General features: G+C 39.9%; 1 protein-coding gene across 1 annotated transcript in view; it reads right to left on the bottom strand.

Annotated features, from left to right (window-relative positions):
• LOC136857432 (heme A synthase COX15) overlaps positions 1 to 20,335 on the bottom strand; it is a 138,726-nt gene that overhangs the window by 77,991 nt on the left and 40,400 nt on the right. The gene's annotated exons all lie outside the window — the stretch shown is intronic.

Below are 20,335 nucleotides of genomic sequence, written 5' to 3'. Positions count from 1 at the left end.
TCACTAAAATTTGTACGACTGCCAATTATGCTTGCCATCATGTTATTATTAGCTGCCTTTTTGCTAGATTCAATTTTCTAGTAAGTTCCTTCAATTTCTCCTTACTTCCACAGCCATTTCTAACTCTATTTCTTTCCAGTCTGCACTTCCTTCTTAGTCTCTTTATTTCTCTATTATAATAAGGTGGGTCTTTACCATTCCTTACCACCCTTAAAGGTACAAACCTGTTTTTGCATTCCTCAACAATTTCTTTAAACCCATCCCAGAGTCTGTTTACATTTTTATTTACCATTTTCCACCGATCATAGTTACTTTTTAGAAACTGCCTCATGCCTGCATTATCAGCCATATGGTACTGCCTAACAGTCCTACTTTTAAGACCTTCCTTTCTATCACATTTATTTTCAACTACCACAAAAGCAGCTTCATGATCACTAATACCATCTATTACTTCAGTTTCCCTATAGAGCTCATCTAGTTTTATCAGCACCACATCCAAGATATTTTTCCCTCTGGTTGGTTCCATCACTTTCTGAATCAGCTGTCCTTCCCATATTAACTTATTTGCCATTTGTTGGTCATGCTTCCTGTCGTTTGCATTTCCTTCCCAAATGACATCTGGCAAATTCAGATCTCCCGCTACAATCACATTTCTTTCCATGTCGTTTCCCACATAGCTGACTATCCTATCAAATAATTTTGAATCCGCGTCAGTGCTACCCTTTCCCGATCTGTACACTCCAAATATATCAAGTTGCCTATTATCTTTAGAAATGAGCCTTACACCTAGAATTTCATGTGTCTCATCTTTAACTTTTTCGTAGCTTACAAATTCTTCTTTCACCAGAATGAACACTCCCCCTCCCACCATTCCTATCCTATCTCTACGATACACACTCCAGTGCCGTGAGAAAATTTCTGCATCCATTATATCATTTCTCAGCCATGATTCAACTCCTATTACAATATCTGGTAAATATATATCTATTAAATTACTTAATTCTATTCCTTTCTTTACAATACTTCTACAGTTCAACACTAACAATTTTATGTCATCCCTACTTGATTTCCAGTTCCCTGTTCCCTTATCACCGCTCCCTAGGCCATCCCGTTTCCCTGAATGTACCTCCCTATTACCCTTCCAAACAAATTTCCTAACTTATATGTACCACTGCGGTTTAAATGAAGGCCATCTGAGCGCAGATCCCTATCTCCTACCCACCCATTAGGATCTAGAAATTTCACTCCCTGTTTCCCACATACCCACTCTATAGTCTCATTTAAATCCCCAATCACCCTCCAGTCAGTATCCCTCCTACACAGTATTAAACTAATAACAATCTCCCCTTTCTTAAAATTCACCCGTGCTGCATTTACCAGATCCCACACATCTCCAACTATGTTGGTACTTGTATCAGCTTGCCTTACGTTGTTGGTACCAACGTGAAACACTACCACCTTCTCCTTCCCCTCCTCCCTCTCTTCTACTTTCCTCAACATCTGCCTCAACCTAATTCCTGGATAACATTCTACCCTGGTTCCTTTTCCTCCACACACTTTCCCCACGTGTCTAACGATGGAATCCCCCATGACCAGAGCCTCAAGCCTCCCCACCTCATCTGATCCCCTACCCTCCTGGTCAGCCCTATCTTCTCTCACTGCTGCAGAAGCTACTTCCTCCTCCCTTTTCTCCTTCCCATGACCCTGTTCCACCTGTCTTTTCTTATCCTCTACTCTGCATTTCCCTTTCCTACCTTTTCCCTTCCTCCTACTTCCACGCATCTCAGCAACAGTTCCCTGTCCCTCATCTTCCCTCTGTTGTTCTACCTGGAGTGACTCGTACTGATTTTGCACAGACACCTGTCCTGAATTCTGATTCTGAATAGAGCCCTTAGCCTGCAATCTCCTTCCCCTTAGAACATTAGACCACCTGTCTTCTACAACTCCTTTTCCTTCCCCTCCCTCTTGTACACCTAATGTAACCTGTACATTGTTTGAGGGAGTCCTATCCTTCCTGTCTTCTGTGAGAATCCTAATTATCTCCCTCAAACTTTCCAACTCCTCCCTCATACCCCTCAATGCCTCACCACACCCACAATAAGTACACTCGCACTCCTTAGCCATTCTTTACGGGGGGGGGGGAAATTAGAAAATAAAATAACTTATTTGCAAAAAATAAATGAACAAAGGGATATATTGTCTGGGATAGTACACAACAATAAGGTAATTAATATACGACTACACTACAATACTACTTAGTCGTGCTCTATTTTTTTTATTCTACAACCCCTAACAGGATAAAAACTGCTGTTAATTACTGAATATCGAAAGTAATTCACAAGAACTACACAATTCCAAACTGCAATTAAGCCTATCCTAATTACAACAACAGTATTTTAGTAAGAGTTTCTACGGATACCTCTACTTCACCAGTACTACACAAATATTTTACAATAATAAAATAAGCACACTCAATTCTAATAGGATATTACTCTTATAGTACTGTACAGTACACTACAGTAATTTTTAAACTACTTTCAGACGTATCCTAATTACGATACCGGTACCATACCGTATGTCACTACTAAGCACAACAGAAATGAAATTTGCAAGAACTACTGTATTCAAAGATTACCAACGAAGCTACATGCTTAGACAAATTATTATTAGTATTACGGTCTAATAGATACACACGAAAGATAACACACGAATATAGCAGGCAAGATACGGCACTATCTAAATGTACTGTATCTATACTACAATGTATCTACACTACACTACACTACACTACGTTTGGTTAAATGCTTAAGTATCAAAAGGTTTGCCGTACACGAAGAAAAACACGAATATAACAGGCAAGATACTATCTAATATATTATACCTTATCTTCACTACAATTCTACTGAAATGTGGTTATGTGATTATTACAGCTGGTGGATTACTATTATTTTCCCTACTCCACGGGACGGAGAAAAAAAAAGTGTCCTTAATTAGGCCTGCTGAAAAATACGAGGTTGTCTACAATAATTTCTCAAATATTTCTATCAAAACTACTACTACTACTACTACTACTACTACTACTACTCCAGGGACTTGAACTGCAATTACTGGGATATATGAACTTTATTATTATTATTATTAGCTAACCGCTCATAAATACTGAAAGATCGAGGGAGTGAAATATAAATTACGGATACTAACTACCTACTCAGAAGTACAAATGAATGGGATACAAGGTCAGCTGATTTTTATTTATATTTACTTGACTACACTACACCCTTTGTTCACGACTGTAGCCAACAATGCAATATTTGAATATGAGGAGCGACAATAATCAATAACAATACAACGACTGTTAACTATTACCATGTAATCTCTTTAACTTCTTTTTAAATGGAAGTTTACAGGAAGTTTACCTGGCAGTAGGTGGCAGTACAATGCACCTAAGATGAAAAACGTATGTTTTCGGAGCTGTGTCTGCTGAGTTTCAACAGTTCTTTAGTATGCTTCTTGTTAGGTCCTTTTATCAGTTCGTTAGCAATCCTGCATCCTGGAGTATTTTTCCAGTTCTCCATTTGTTTCTTTTGTACCCATTTTCCTATTTAGTGTCGGGCTTGTCCATAGGAAAACCTGCATACAGGTTCCAGGCCTAGAAAATATGTTTCTGCCCCTTTCCTGGCCAGTTTATCTGCCTTTTATTTCCTTCTATACCCGCATGCCCAGGTACCCATATTATTTTGACAATGTTGTACTTTGAGAGCTTCATGAGAAATTAATGGAATACCAAACAATTCTGGATATTATCTGGACTGCTTCTAGTGCCTTAACGGCTGCTTGGCTGTCCGTAAAAATGCAAATGTTCTTATTCCTATAGTTCATTTTCAATTTTTTTTTCAAGATATGTTGTGATAGGCCTTTGCTGGCAAGATGTAGTGTTTACAGTGCACTATGTCTTCTGGTGTGGGCTAGAATAAAATTGTTACTTTCATTGACCTGTCTCAATCTTATACTTGGCTTTGACAATATGAAAGTGGCTGAGGTATGAGTGACGCTAGTAATGTCATTCCTTATGCAGCCAGTCCCTGCTACGAATGGTGTGAAAATGTCGCTCATAGGGTCGGTTGGTGCACGCATTTCAGTGTGCAATAGTAACTTCTGGCTCAGTGAGGAAAGCAACGGGAAACTACCTCGCTCCTCATTTCCCTAGTACGCCTCTTCAGTGATACCTAGGCCATCTATGACAGCTAATGGTGAACCTGTTGAGGATCCAACCAGCCTTTGGGCTAAATACCCAACATACATACACACATGTTGTGGTAGCTATCACTTCAGCATGAAATACTGCTCATCTGGATTGATCTCCTTCCCCCTTTGATCCCTCCTCCTGTGCCATCCCCAGTCTTTGAGCCATCAGTCCATCACACTATATCTTCTTTTTCAGTATTCCATTTGCTCATATCCCAGTCTTCTTTTTTCATTATCTGGGTCTCAAACGGTTTTTCAAAGTTGTACTTTGGTATCATATGATCAGAAGGGCATGTGTAGAACTTTCTCTGTTATTACTCTGTTAATTTTACACTGTCCTAGATTGGGTCTTTGTGCATTCCAGCACTCTGATTGTGCCAATCTATATGAACTCATTCTAGCCTGTCCTAGTTATGGCTATACATGCCATTCTCTGTAGGCTATCCAATCTATTTGTGACTTTTCCTTGACTTAATTTCTGCCACCAGATGAATGCAGCATAGGCCATCAACGGTCTAATGATCATTCTGTACATCCACATTAACAATGATGGTCTTAGGCTGATTGATGTTTGTTGTTTAAAGGGGCCTAACATCGAGGTCATCGGCCCCTAATGGTACGAAATGAGACGAAATGAAATGACAATTTAAAATTCCAAAATCCTCCACTGACCAGAATTCAAAGCATGAGGACAAAGAATGAATGGATGGAGATGAATTTAAAACCATCAGTGGATCCAACCCACAATGTCTCACATGCACAGAAGCTGGCATAAAATAATCGCATTACCGACCAAGGGATTGCTTCTATAGCACGATGCTGAATCGATTGTGCGTATAGTCGAAACAGGTCCAAAATCCAGATCATCGGCCCCTCATAATAGTACTTTTCGCTAGGAAAGTAGAACCATGCTATGTGTAATGTTGTGGTACTAATCAAAAGTAGCAGAGACTCGCGGTATTCCACACATTGTGGTACTATTCACAGGTAGTGCAATGCGCACATGTAACACAGACCTATGGTGTTTCACGCATTGCGGCGCTTTTTTCAGGCAACGCAAACCTATGGCGTTCCTCACATAAGTGCACTAACCACAGGGACTCGTACTATCCCGTGGAATTCCTCACATAGTGGGAACTGAGCATAGGTAAGGCAGAACCATGGTGTCGCTCTTATAGGGGTACGAATCACAAGTATTGCAGGACCGCCATCCTGATTCACACTGTCGCTACTAATCACAAACCTATTGCATACCTAACATAATGGTACTAAGCGCAAGTAAATGCAACCCATGGTGTTCCCTGCGTGATGGTACTAATTACAAGTAGTTTCATGGTTCTAATTGGATCATCCCTTGGTCGCCCCTTTTAGTCGCCTCTTACGACAGGCAGGGGATACCATGGGTGAATTCTTCGTCTGCCTCCCCCACCCACAGGGGGGGTGTGTTTGGTCCGCGAGAGGTATTTAATTTCCCTCAAGTCCGCCGGCAAGCCGGTTAGGACCCCCCTATCCGCCACTGGGCCGCGCCACGTGGGAGTATCACCTCTCCCCCTTCTACGCCTGCGAAGCAGGTTCGTGGGGTTAGATTTTTATCTAACACTACACGTAGGTGCAATGTCTGTTCTTCCATATAGCTTCAGTGATCTCTTTCCCCTCTTTTCTCCTTCTTGTAAAAGGGACCAGAGTTATCTTGTTAGGGCTGACCGATAGTTGTTCTTCCCGACACCAGTTCCCCACAAGGTTAAGTGATCTTTGCACAAGGTCCTGGATAACACTCATCACCACAATCACTAGGTCATCTGAGTATTGTTGTGTATAAAAACCCTGTTCATTGCGCATAGCTATGATTTTGTTCATCACGAGGTTCCACAGCAGAGGCGAAAGAACTCCTCCCTGAGCACAGCCTCGGGTGGCCATAACCGTTAGCGTTTCTTCAAACAGGGTTGCTTTTATCTTCCGTCCGTCTAACATGGATTTAATCCATTTGGTGACAGTTTTACTCGATCGTACATCAGCTTACCTCCACATTCCGCCAGTCCTGCTACTCTGCCCTTGACTACCCAAGGCTCTTGAATACGGGCCACGTCAATAGCCCTGGGCTTGAACTTCCTGGCGAAATTGGCCACAGCTGCTTTTTTATGCTGAAGATTGGCCTGAAGACTCTTCAGCACCATCTTTATCAACATTGGGTTTAATTTTTCTCCTGATGACCTGAAACTTGATCTGCCCAGGTCTGAGCTTAGCCTTAAGGCTTCTCTTTTTGAACTCTTCAAAGTCTCTTTTACCAAGGACTAACGACTGTCCTTCCTGTCTTGTCGATTGAAGTGGCATTCAGCACTCTCCACCCTTGCGTTTGAAGTTTGGTATTGTGCTGATTGATTCTGACAAAAGCATCCTCCACTTTCATCTTGCCAAAAGGAGGTGTGAACTTGGTGATGACACTGGTCATGTTCAGCACCTTTTTTCCGTCCGCCACTTCTACGGTCTCCCCTTTCCATGGGTTACAGTTTAATACTGTCTGTTCCAGCCAACTTTTCGTTTGTGGATTTGCACAGATCAGTACCACAGCTCCACTTTCCAGTCTTCGCGACTCAAGGAGGCCTGGCAGACATCCACCTGACAGCGGCTTCATTTGTGCTATCAGAGCGAGCTGATGACAATTCAGTCACGTCTTCCTCCTTGACTTTTCCATCCGGAAAGGTCTTAGGTATTATTGCGACCTTAACTGAGGATAGTCTTTCCGAAAAGGACACGACTTTTTCTTCCTTCTGTATCTTGGAGGGTGGTTTTGTAGCCAAACTTGATGGCATGCTTTCCTCTGACCTTGACCCTTTGGGCGTAGTCATTGGCATAGCGCCTCACCGATCCCTGTTCCTTGGCTTCTTCTCTACCCAAGTCCCAGCCGCTATCTTGGCTTCTTTCCTTGCCTTCTTCTTTTCCTTGTAGTAGGCATTTGTGCGAGGTGGTCTATCTACGTGCATCCAGGTCTTTCTAAGTGAAATCTCCTGTTTCCTTTTGTCCAGAAGTCTGCTTTCCAATTGCTTCTTCTGTTTCTTCTTCAAATTTGGATTCAGCCTGCCCTACTGGAGCTTCCATAGCTTCCCTTGGTATTTAAGTGGTACATTTGGAATATCCATGGTTCTATATGACGTAGGGTTTTTGCCACTTCTAGGGTCCTGAGCGGCGTTCTCACCGCCCGAGATGAGGCATTCCACCAGACATTGTCCTCCCGCAACTCAGGCTCTCCATAGCCCCCCAGCCGTTCATCCAGCAGTCCACCCCTGGCCCAAACTCGACCAGGTTTGTTCCACCTTCAGTAGACCTACTCAAGTGGTTCCCACCTGGCATTACCATGACTGAGTTCACAGCCATGGGTTCCCCCTAGATTGGGTTCACCCCGTTCCCAACCCATGGCTCATTCAGGCTATGTAGAGCAAAGTGATGTGTTGGTTCCAGCACATCGCAGTGAGCTTTCACCTCTATCACCAGCACCCACTTCACCTGAACCACCTTATCACCCATGTGGAGGTAACGTGGATGCCTCCCTAGCATGTGTGGGCGAGGTTGCCACTTTCAAGCCTTGGCTTGCGCTAGTAACAATCACACTGCCTCAAGATGTTTTCTGGCAATACCTGATTTCGGTCCGCGAGAGGGTATTTTATTTCCCTCAGACCCTCCAAACAAGTGAGCCTCCGTGGCTCAGATGGCAACGCGTCGGCCTCTCACCGCTGGATACCGTGGTTCAAATCCCGGTGACTCCATGTGAGATTTGTGCTGGACAAAGAGGAGGCGGGACAGGTTTTACTCCGGGTACTTCGGTTTTCCCTGTCATCTTTCATTCCAGCAACACTCTCCATTATCATTTCATAGCATTTATCACTCATTAATAATTCACCTTGGGAGTGGCGACCCCATTGTAATAACAGCCTATATATGCTTCATTCATTCCATCCCTGACCCGGTCAATGACTGGAAAACAGGTTGTAGATTTCCATTTTCTCCAGACAAGTCCGGAGGGCCCCACTATCCGCCACCTAGGAAGCGCCCGATAGGAGAACAGGCAAGAAAACCCCCACGGGTGTAGTGCTTGTTAATGCTGAAATGCTGTTGGACATTGTCAGGACGGCACATGAAGATATGGTTTAAACCTTCTTCATTTGTGGCTGTTATAAATTTGCAATTCATTGCAGTGTCCATGAAGTTAACCTGTATAAATGATGGATAAAATTAGATGAAATTAATGAATTGAAGGAGAGAGCGTGTTAGTCATATGGCATAGGTTATATGAGACCTCTCGTTGCGGCATATGATGCATGGCCTATTGTTGTGTGCCAATCAGTTGCGAGATAGAAAGGAAAAGGAAGGGGCAGGGCAAGGAGAGAGAGACTGGGCAAGAGGAGAGGGGGCGAGTCAAGAGCAGAGGTCGGGAAAAGGAGAGGGGAGGAGGGGAAGGAGGAATTAAGGCGGGGTGGAGGGATGTGGGAAAAGATATGGCTGCTGAGGAAAGCAGCTGTGAATATTATGAAAAACTGAATTATGACTTGGTGGTTTGACGTTTCTAAAAATGGGAATCAGAAGGTCAAATAGGATACAGTGGAACCTGGTTTCTCCGTTTTTCGTGGGACCATGAAAATAAAACGTACAACACGGGAAAACGGAAAATCCGGGAATGAATGAAAACCATCAAAAATTTGGCTAAACACCACAAAAATGAAATATGTATAATTATAATCTTACAAATCTCCTAAACACAAACCAAACTACAGCCCCAATGGGACTCTTTGCCTGCCAAGCGACCACTGCTCAGCCCGAAGGCCTGCAGATTACGAGGTGACGCATGGTCAGTGTGACGAATCCTCTCGGCCGATATTCCTGACTCTCTAGATCAGAGTCGCCATCTCACCATTAGATAGCTCCTCAATTAAAGGTAATCACGTAGGCTGAGTGGACCTGGAATCAGACTTATATACAAGCAAAACTGCCTGACCTGGTCGGAATCGAACCCGGGCCCTCTGGATAAGAGGCAGGCATGTTAGAACGCGAAACCACATTAATTATCGGTACTCGAGTTCAAAATCTTGATAATTTATATTCAATTTTACAGGAGAATCTTCGTCAGTTTCCCGTCAAAACTTCTTTCAGTTCAGCAACTTTGATTAGCCAAACTCTTGGAAAAATCGAATAACGCCAAGCCAAACGACAATCGACGCAAGTAGTTTTTAATTCTCTCATCTAATAAAATAAAGCACATTAGATACAAAAGCGCCCAACATGATGGCAAAATCCCTTCTTTTCTTAATCTTGAATTGTAATTTGGTCTCCGGTAAAAAGTTTGTACGCAGTTTCTGGAAATCTTGTACCTGTACTGCCGCTGCGTACATTAGGCCTACATCGACTTTTAAAGGTTATGTTGAATTCGAAAACATGGTTTCGAATGTAAGTACCGGTATCAATTCTCAAAAGTTCTCGAATGCATGATATTCAATCAAATACAATAGAGACAATACGCGACACTCAGCGAGACATCGAGGGACAGCTATTAACGTTCTCTCTAGCGGGTAGACCTGAGAACTACTGATTCTGTCATAAGAGCACGTCTATTTGTGTGCGAAGTTTTTGGTGTTATTTATGCGTTTTCAGTGAGTTGACATAATTAAATAGTAGCATGTGTCATTCCTTGATATCTCCTCTCAATATGAGGGGAAAGGTATGTGCTGTGTTTGGCTGCAGTAACTATGAAGTAGAGAAGAATGCGCAGTCTTTCTTTCGCTACCCTCGTGACAAGAAAATGCGAGTAATATTGTGTTTGCATATATATTCTTCCAGTGAGAAAGAGATTTTATAGTACTTCATAATCTTCTGACCTGCTTGACCCATATTTTAACTGGCTTAAAATATAATACGCATATTTTATTGTATAGTGCAGCAGTTAACCTTCAATACCAAGGTGGTGGTGTAGGTGTGATCTGTGGGTTTTGAAATGTCACAGACGTGATTTGGATAAGGTGTACAAGAAAGAAGGGACGTTAACGCTTATATAAGACTTATAAGATCTGTTCAAATCATTTCCAGGCCAGCGACTTTAAAAATCCTCGACTATACGGCCAAGAGTATGTTACACTTTTACTCATTGTTCGTAAATATTCCTCAAAGCATCACTATCGACATTTTCATACTTTTCTTTCTTTTATCCCTCATCTCAGATTAAAGCCAGGATTTTATAAGATTTTCTTTCTGTTAGTAGGCTTCATGTTAAGAGGAAAATTGTCCAGCTTTTAAATGTTAATTCACTGCATCATGTGTGTAAGGAATGTGCCGATATTTTTATTGACAAGTGTCTTAATGTGATTATACAATGTTTTTAAAACGAGAAAAAAGACAAGTCTAACCGTAAAAGCTCAGACAGGAATGCCAAAGTAATGCATAAATGAAAGATCAACCCATTTCACAGCAGTCCATTTCACTTCTTGTTTATATGTCTAATTTCAGTCTTTAAATAATAACCTTCTTAAATAATTCTTCATTCATTTATCCAGAATTGCTTTAGCAACTTCGAAGTTAATACCTCAATAATACTTTCTTTCTAGACGTAATTTATTTATCCATTTTCGTACATGCATTTCCATTGATATTTGAATTTAGCGCGACTTTTCAGGTCGAGTCACTAGGAGCGCCACCGTCGAATTGTCTCCCATTTTAACAAGGCTAAATCCATGTCGCGTATTGTCTCTACTGTATTTGATTCAATTCTGCCCATCACTAATCCAATCAAATTGGAAAGATAAAAGAAATATCATCAAAACAAGAAATTACGGTTATTCATGACCTTGAGGTCATCTGGAAACCATTTAAATGTAATGTGCGCAAATAAAACAACTGCGGTTTTTGGTATTTTAACACGAAAACATAAAATTCCCAGTCTTACATTAGGACCTAAACAGTAATAGGCAATCCGAAGACATCCCGTGGCTTTCTTTTTTAATGTAAGGTGCAACATCTGTTATGGTCTCGCTAACATAATCCTGTACGATAATATTAAAATACGGTACTAAATTTGTGTTAAGGAGCAGTTTGGATTCCTGCCTGAAAGCCCAGTTACTCTACAGTGCCCTGAGGAAAGTGCCGAAAACCTGTTCGGCAGTACGATCGAAAAAATGTAAACATATAAACATCTAACCCTGGACATAATGTTTTATAAGTGCGAACATTTGACGAAACTTGTTCCGTCTTCAAACAGAGCTGTCGAAATGCGCCGTGTCTCCTTACAATTGTTGTGGCCACTCACTGCTTTATGATTTTCCGAGATTCTCTAAACAATACCACCCGAATGCGATGCTAAGATGGTTCCTTACGCAAGTTCCCCGCTGATCGCTTTTCCAGTACCGGTACGGTACTTACTCTAATACTGCAATGACGGGGCGTTAACGCCAAGATCCATATGTATGCCATGGCCGTCGTGAGATACAGTTTATTAAGAAACGATTGATCCGAGGATTTAGCGTTGATGGGACTGGAATTTCTGGACGGTTGATCCGGGAAATTGTTTCTTCAAGGAACGGATAATTCAGGATTTTTACAACATGATTTAATTACGATGCTCGCAGGACCATGTAATTTGAACGCATATTCCGGGAACGGATAATCGAGGTTCCACTGTATTTGGCTTTTAAGAAATCACTAACATTATGATTCCAGTTAAAATATTGATATATATGTATAAAGCAGCTTTCAGTAATGTTAAGGAGGGGTCCTTTGTTGATGATGTTGAGAAAGTAAGAGGCACACAAAAATAGGCCACGCACCACATGCCTGAACGAGAGATAAGTCTCATATAACCTATGCCATTTGGCTAATACACTCTCTTCTTCAATTAATTAATTTTATCCATCACTTATTCAGGTTAACTTCATGGACACCGCAATAAATTGCGAATTTATACCAGCCACAAATTATGAATTGTCAGTTTTAACTATATCTTCATGTGCCGTCCTGACAATGGCCAACAGCATTTCAGCATGATTTTAACAAGCACTACAGGAACAACATTTCATTTTATTTACATTGGTTGATGTTGAAACACCATCTAGCAGTTCTGCGTCAGCTGGTGGTTATTTACAGTGGCATCCAGTAGCTTGCACACTGCTAACACCACTCATGAAGATTTGGTGATTGATGATCTGACTACAGAATCAACATTTACCAGTTCCCGTTTTGCAATTGAAATTGTAATGATTAGCAGTGATGGAACTAACAATTCTATGAATATTAATGCAAGAAAGAGTCTGGATGATGAGCATACTCCAGATGCTACAAATTTAGAGCCTAAATTATTTATTTTTCAAATTTTACACATAGTTCATCCCAGATATGTCAATTGTATATTTGTACCTTTTTTTAAATGTCAATTGTGTGTTTGTACATCTGTTTAGTTATCAGATGTTTACATTAAGACTGAAGATGACCAGCCAAGGACGAAACTAGTCCCTAGTTTAGTAATGTAATTCTAAAGTACTGCATATTATAGTATTTAAAAGGTGGACCATTATGACATTAATTTAATAATTATTATTGAGTTAATTTAATCTATATACAGTAGAGTCTCGCTCAACCGACCTTTGCTTATCCGACATTCCGTGTTATCCAACACTGGTAGGCTCAATTTGAACTTTAGGTGGAGGCAATTTTGGGACACCCTATGTGGAGGGTGCGACCATGGGACAAGCACTGGCAGTCATGCGGTAGGATTGTTCAGTGTAGTATTGGTTGGACGCGGATGTTATAGTTTTCATATCCTCTGTGAGTATGGCAAGTAAACAGAAGAAAGTGATTGTTTCTGTGGAAGACAAGTTGAGTGGGTTAAAGAGACTGGACAAAGGGAAAACTCTTCAAAAGTGGCTTCTGATTGTGGTGTTGGACGTGTTACAGAGGGAGACTGGAAACATAAGAGGGAAGAAATTGAAAAGTGGTGCTCTACCAGAGCAACAAGTGATGCACTGAAAATTTTAAAAAATGATGAAAAATGTGAGTACGAAAAAGCAAGAGCTATTTCTTTGGTTCGCTCAAAACCTGGAAAAGGGCTTGTCAATCTGGCTCCTTTCTGCAAGAAATGGCAGTACTTCCAGAAGGAGTTTAATGAAGGGGACCCTAATTTTACTGCCAGTGCCAGGTGGCTTGATCGCTGGAAAAAACGGTACAGCATTGGGCAGCTTAATATCAGTGGAGAAAAACTGTCAGCTAAATCCGATGAGATTGTGAAATTTAAAAAGGAAATTCGAGAAATAATTCTTCCTGAAAGATCAACCAGTGATCAGATTTTTAACTGTGATGAGACTGGGCTGAATTTCAAGATGCTGCCATCAAAACTCTCACAGCCCAAGCCAAGACGTCTGCACCTGGCTACAACGTAGTAAGGAAAGAGTTACTGTTCTTGCCTGTAGTAATATTACTGGGAACTTTAAAGTAAAATTGCTTATGATCGGTAAAGCAAGGAAGCCTAGGGCATTTAAAAATATTTCCGTTAATGCTCTTCCAGTCCATTACATGAATCAGAAGGCTGCCTGGATGTCTGATGACTTCTTAAAAGACTGTTCTTTACACAGTTTGTTCCAGATGTAGAAGCATTTCTAGCTTCAAACAATCTCCCTAGAAAAGCTCTTCTTCTACTAGACAACGCTCCATCACACCCAAATGATGAGCAACTTAGAAACGGTGACATTAAAGTCATGTTCCTACCTCCTAACGTGATGTCATTATGCTGCCAATGGACCAAGGTGTACTGGAAACATTGAAGAGGAAATATCGGCAGAAACTCCTTTCATCCCTGATAGAGAAAATGGTCAATGGCAACAAACATGAAAACAACATGAAAGATGTGACATACTGGATAGCGAAATCTTGGAAACAAGCTGAAACGACGACGTTAGAAAGTCATGGAACATATTGTTGAGTGAGTTTGAACATCGAGAGGAGGTGGTACAAGAAGAATATGGACAACATTGTTCCCTTACTGAATTGCATTCCTGGCTGTGAGGACGCTACGACTCAAGATGTGAGTAAGTAGTGTGCACAAGATACAAGATCAGCTGTTTGAACTAACTGACCCTGATATTATTCGTTTTGTGAATGCTAACAAAAATAAGGATGAAGAAGAACGAGGCATTGCGGAACAAAAGGAGAAAACGATGACTCACAGTGAAGGATTATCGTCGATGGCGGGATCTCGCAGCAAGAAAACGTGAATCAGTAGCTAAGCAGACATTATTGACAAGTTTCTTTTCATAAGACATTTGGAATGTTTTCGTTCAGTACTGCATCTACTGCACAACTGAATTTAAAGGTCAATAAATAGAGTACCGTAAAACATACTAATACATTATAGCCTTCCTGTTTCAGTTCATTTTCAATGTTATTCTGTACCAACTGATGTACCCACGCTTCGCTACGGGATTCTCAGAAAGACTGACCCTGTGGTTTTCCTAACTGAAGTAAAAAAAGGCCATTACAAAAACGTCAGTAGGGAAGTAGGGGTGTTATAATAATAATAATAATAATAATAATAATAATAATAATAATAATAATAATAATAATAATAATAATAATAATAATAATAATAATAATAATAATAATAATAATAATTTCGTGTGGCTATTTCTAGCCGGCTGCAGCCCTTGTAAGGCATACCCTCTGATGAGGGTGGGCGGCATTTGCCATGTGTAGGTAACTGCGTGTTATTGTGGTGGAGGATACTGTTATGTGTGGTGTGTGAGTTACAGGGATTTTGGGGACAGGACGAACATCCAATCCCCGAGCCAAGGGAATTAACCATTTAAGGTTAAAATCTCCGACCTGGCCAGGACTTGAACCCGGTACCTCAGGACCTAAAGCCAGCACGCTATCCATTTAGCCATGGAGCCGAACAATGTTATCATATAAAATACTCGATCAAATGAAAAACCGCACATTTTCTCACTTTTAACAAACAGTACTACGGTGCCGATCTAACAGTCCAAAGTTCCAGAGCTGGAATGACCAGGCCACAGATATCCGTGATCACTCCTCTGGCATAATTCTCTTAAATATACAAACTGCTCATTCCAATCAGTGCCTCAGAGTACACATTGAATAGCTTCAATGCTATGAAGAACCAGTGTGTTATGTACCAGTACTATCAGAAAATTTATGAACCAGAGGAATAGCATGCTAAAGAAGAAAGTTATCTAACTCCCCAGCTACTTTCCGCTAATATTCAGGCCGGCTGTTACACTCGGTACGACCGGGCGAGTTGGTCGTGTGGTCAGGGGCGCACAGCTGTGAGCTTGCATTCGGCTGATTCGAACCCCACTAACGGCAACCCTGAAGATGGTATTCTGTGGCTTCCCATTTTCACACCAGACAAATGCTTGGGCTGTATCTTAATTAAGGTCATGGCCGCTTCCTTCACACTCCTAGCCCTTTCCTATCCCTTCGTTGCCATAAGACCTATCTGTGTCGGTGCGAAGTAAGGCAAATTTAATCCTAACTATCGTAGATGAGTGGCAACAGAAGACATAAAGCCCACCACAACAAACAATGGTCAATGTAATGTTATTGTTGATCAATGTTAGGCGCTTTCAATATTGTAGGCCTTCACATTTAGTTTTCTTCCGACTCTGAAATACCACTCTTATCATAGTCGGTACGATAAAATTGAATAAAACATAAATGGTCAAAAATTGTATTCTCTACAACTTTCGTTATGTAGTACTTTTCAATAGGACCAATAACATAGGCATATAAAAATTACATTTTAGGTGCCTTCCCCTAACTACAATTTCATACAGGGCGCATAAAATTGTTTATAGTTTAGACACTACTTTCTTATTCCCCGACTCTACATACCGACTTTCATTAAATTCTGTTAACCCATTTTCTCGTGGCTTGGCTTTGATATGGACTTGGCAACAAAAATACAAATTCATTAATTTCGTGTTATCAAAGCCGGTGCGGTAACAATGTATGACATAAATGATCGGAAATTTAATTCTATATAACTTTAGTTATGTAGCATTTATCGATAGGACCACTAATAATATAAATATTTGAGAATTAAATTTTAGGCCTTCCCCTAAACTACCATTTTACTCAGCGCGAGTAAAATGATTTATAGCCTAGATTGTAGTGGCTCATCCCCCGACTTCACATACCAATTTTCATTAAATTCTCTTCAGGCGTTTTCTCGTGATGCGTGTACATACATACAGACAGACAGAAATTACGGAAAAGTAAAAATCTAATTTCCTTGTTACTATGGACATGACCGATACAGAAATACCATTCTTTTCAAATTCTGAGCAATGTACAGACAAAACTCTTACTGGTATTTTATATATATAGATTATCCAACATTTTCGGTGATCCGACGTACCTCCAGGTCCCGTTTAAGTCGGATAATCAAGACTCCACTGTATATAAAATAACAGTTTTGTCTGTACATTGCTCACAATTCAAAAAGAATGGTAGATATGTATCGGTCGTTTCCACACTAACAAGGAAATGCACTTTTTCCTTTTCTGTAATTTCTGCCCGTATGTATGTACACGCATCACGAGAAAACGGCTGAAAAGAATTTCATGAAAATCAGTATGTAAAGTCGGGGTATGAGCCACTACAATCTAGGCTATAAATCATTTTATACCGGGCGAGTTGGCCGTGCACGTAGAGGCGTGCGGCTGTGAGCTTGCATCCGGGAGATAGTAGGTTCGAATCCCACTATTGGCAGCCCTGAAAATGGTTTTCCGTGATTTCCCATTTTCACACCAGGCAAATGCTGGGGCTGGGGCTGTACCTTAATTACGGCCACGGCCGCTTCCTTCCAACTCCTTGGCCTTTCCTATCCCATCGTCGCCATAAGACCTATCTGTGCCGGTGCGACGTAAAGCCCCAAGCAAAAAAAAAAAAAAAAAAAAAAAACATTTTATTCACGCTGAGCAAAATGGTAGTTTAGGGGAAGGTCTAAAATTTAATTCTTAAATAGTTCTGTTAATAGTGGTCCTATCGATAAATACTGCATTACTAAAGTTATATAGAATTATATTTCCAATCATTTATGTCTTATACATTTTTATCACGATGGCTATGATAACAGAGATATTCATGAATTTGTATTTTTGTTGCTACGTCCATATCAAGCCATGAGAAAATGGGTGAACAGAATTTAATGAAAATCGGTATATAGAGTCGGAGAATAAGAAACTACAGCTTAAGCTATAAGCAATTGTATTCACCCTGGATGAAATGGTAGCTTAGGGGAAGACGACTAAAATTTAATTCTTAAATACCTATGTTATCGGTCCTAACGAAAAGTACTAGCCTACATAATTTATAGAGAATACAATTTCCGATCACTTTATGTTTTATACAGTTTTATCGTACCGACTATGATAAGAGTGCTATGTGAGAGTCAGAAGAAAACTAAATGTGACGGCCTACAATATCGAAAGCTCATAAAACTGATCAACAATAACATTACGTTGACCATTGATTGTTGTGAACTTGTGATGTTCTTTGTCTCTAATATTGCCTCTCATCTCCGATAGATGGGATTACTTCTGCGTACCGAGTACAACAGCCTGCCTGAATACTGGAGGGAAATAGCAGGGCATTTAGATAACTTTCTTCTCCAGCATACCATTCCTCTTGTTCATACATTTTCTGATACTGCTGGTACCTAACACGCTCGTTCGTCGTAGTATTCCAGCTATTCGATCCTTACTTTAACGCGCTGATTGGATTAATCAGTTTGAACAGTTAACGGAATAATGGCAGAGGTTCACTTCCCAGTCTTCGCATAATAAAAGACGTTTTCTCATTTTCTCACTTCCCCGTCGCGTTTCTAGGGTGATGGTAAAGAGCTATGCAATTTATTACTATCTTACTCACAACGTATACACTACCTAACCTAGAATTCTGTATACAATGTAGAATTCCATAGCGAAGCACGGGTACATCAGCTAGTCTGCCAATAAATGAAGGTCACATAGTCTGCTTTAGGCTGTCACTTGCTTATCTTTCCGCAGAATAACCCTCGTCCACTTTGCAAACAGATTATTTTCTTTTGACGGTATAAAAAAAAACCTAATATCAGGCTTCCCTCCGTAACCCGATTTACAACCTGGAACGAAACAGTATGACATTTTAAAATAACAGAATAGTTGTAGATTGCACACAAACGAACACATTCCCTCGATAGGCGTTAAAATTTTTCCCATAACTTCGCGTAAGCACGCTATTAACTTCGTCGACAATTTGGCACATGTGTTGTTGCAGCTGGTTTGTTGTGACTGCAGCTGCACACTCCGACGGGATCACCAACGACAATGTTAAGAGAGCGGAGTGATCACACTAGGTATTCTATTCGTCACGGCATTACCATCATTCCACACACAGACTCGTGGCCCAAGAGTGTCAAATAGGAAGACCTGAATCAAATATCATAAAAGAAAGAAAAGTTCCACCTGATCAATACTTATTTATTATAATACTATAATAGAACCAGTTTCAACCTCTTACAAAGTCATCTTCAGCTAATTGTATTAGAATCTTATATTATTTGCATCTTTGTATTATGCCTCACTATTTAAGAACTTTATAACAGATTCTGAATTTGACAACATTACGGTGGTTATGCTTTGCTATGAATTTCTAATTTTACAGCTTAGCTAAAAATTATATAAACAAATTAAAATGCTCTTAATACATAATAAAATATGACACAATATATACATATGTCCAATTGTTGACAAGAATAATTGAATGAGTTTGTCTTCTATCTTAATCTGTATGCACAATAAGTATGTTGAACTAGTTTTGTGATAGTTACAATAGGCGTTTGCCTTATCAGTTAAAAGGAGTTCCATTAACATATAAATGCTTAGTCATGTGTGAGAGAAGCTTAATTGTCACTTATAAGGTGGTTAATATTGCATTCGTATTAACGGTAATTACGTTAGCTAATGTGAAATTATGTGTTGATTGTCCATTAAAATAATAAATTACATAAGCACAGTGAAGCATTAACAGACATGGTAAAATGTGCTTGGATGCAGTGTTGACAATCTAAAGCAACAGGTATGTTCTTGCATTGTTTTTATAGTTCGTATTATATTGGTTGATATGAAAATTGTCCATTAAAATAAATTACATAAACACATTAAAACATTAACAAACATAACCATGTCTGTTAACGCTTCATTGTGCTTATGTAATTTATTATTTTAATGGACAATCAACACATAATTTCAGATTAGCTAACGTAATTACCGTTAATACGAATGCAATATTAACCACCTTATAAGTGACAATTAAGCTTATCTCACACATGACTAAGCATTTATATGTTAATGGAACTCCTTTTAACTGATAAGGCAAACGCCTATTGTAACTATCAGAAAACTAGTTCAACATACTCATTATGCATAAAGATTAAGATAGAAGACAAACTCATTCAATTATTCTTGTCAATAATTGGACATATGTATATATTGTGTCATATTTTATTATGTATTAAGAGCATTTTAATTTGTTTATATAATTCTTAGCTAAGCTGTAAAATTAGAAATTCATAGCAAAGCATAAGCATAACCATCATAATGTTGTCAAATTCAGAATCTGTTATAACGTTCTTAAATAGTGAGGCATAATACAAAGATGCAAATAATATAAGATTCTAATACAATCAGCGGAAGATGACTTTGTATGAGGTCGAAACCGGTCCTATTACATGTGTTATAATAAATAAGTATTGATCAGGTGGAACATTTCTTTCTTTTATGACATTTGGTGACTATCAATAGGGAACAAAATGAAATTTATCAATCAACACCTGAATCAGGCGAGCCGAACATGTCCTCGGGCATTCCCGGCACTCAAACCCATGATAGATGAATAAGTAGTATAGCAAATTCTCGTCCACACTCAAGTCCAGCTCATTAAAGATCAAATAATGCAAACATAAAAACTGCAAGAATCTGTAATTGATGTAAATTGATTGATAGAAGTGCTGTAGTTCTTGCTGGTTTACATTACAACAGATAAAGAGTGTTATAGAGCGAAG

Source organism: Anabrus simplex, chromosome 1 (assembly GCF_040414725.1).
Source record: "Anabrus simplex isolate iqAnaSimp1 chromosome 1, ASM4041472v1, whole genome shotgun sequence".
In the NCBI taxonomy this organism is placed as follows: domain Eukaryota; kingdom Metazoa; phylum Arthropoda; class Insecta; order Orthoptera; family Tettigoniidae; genus Anabrus; species Anabrus simplex.
Note: the sequence above shows the minus strand (reverse complement) of the source record. Positions and strands in the feature narration are given on the sequence as shown.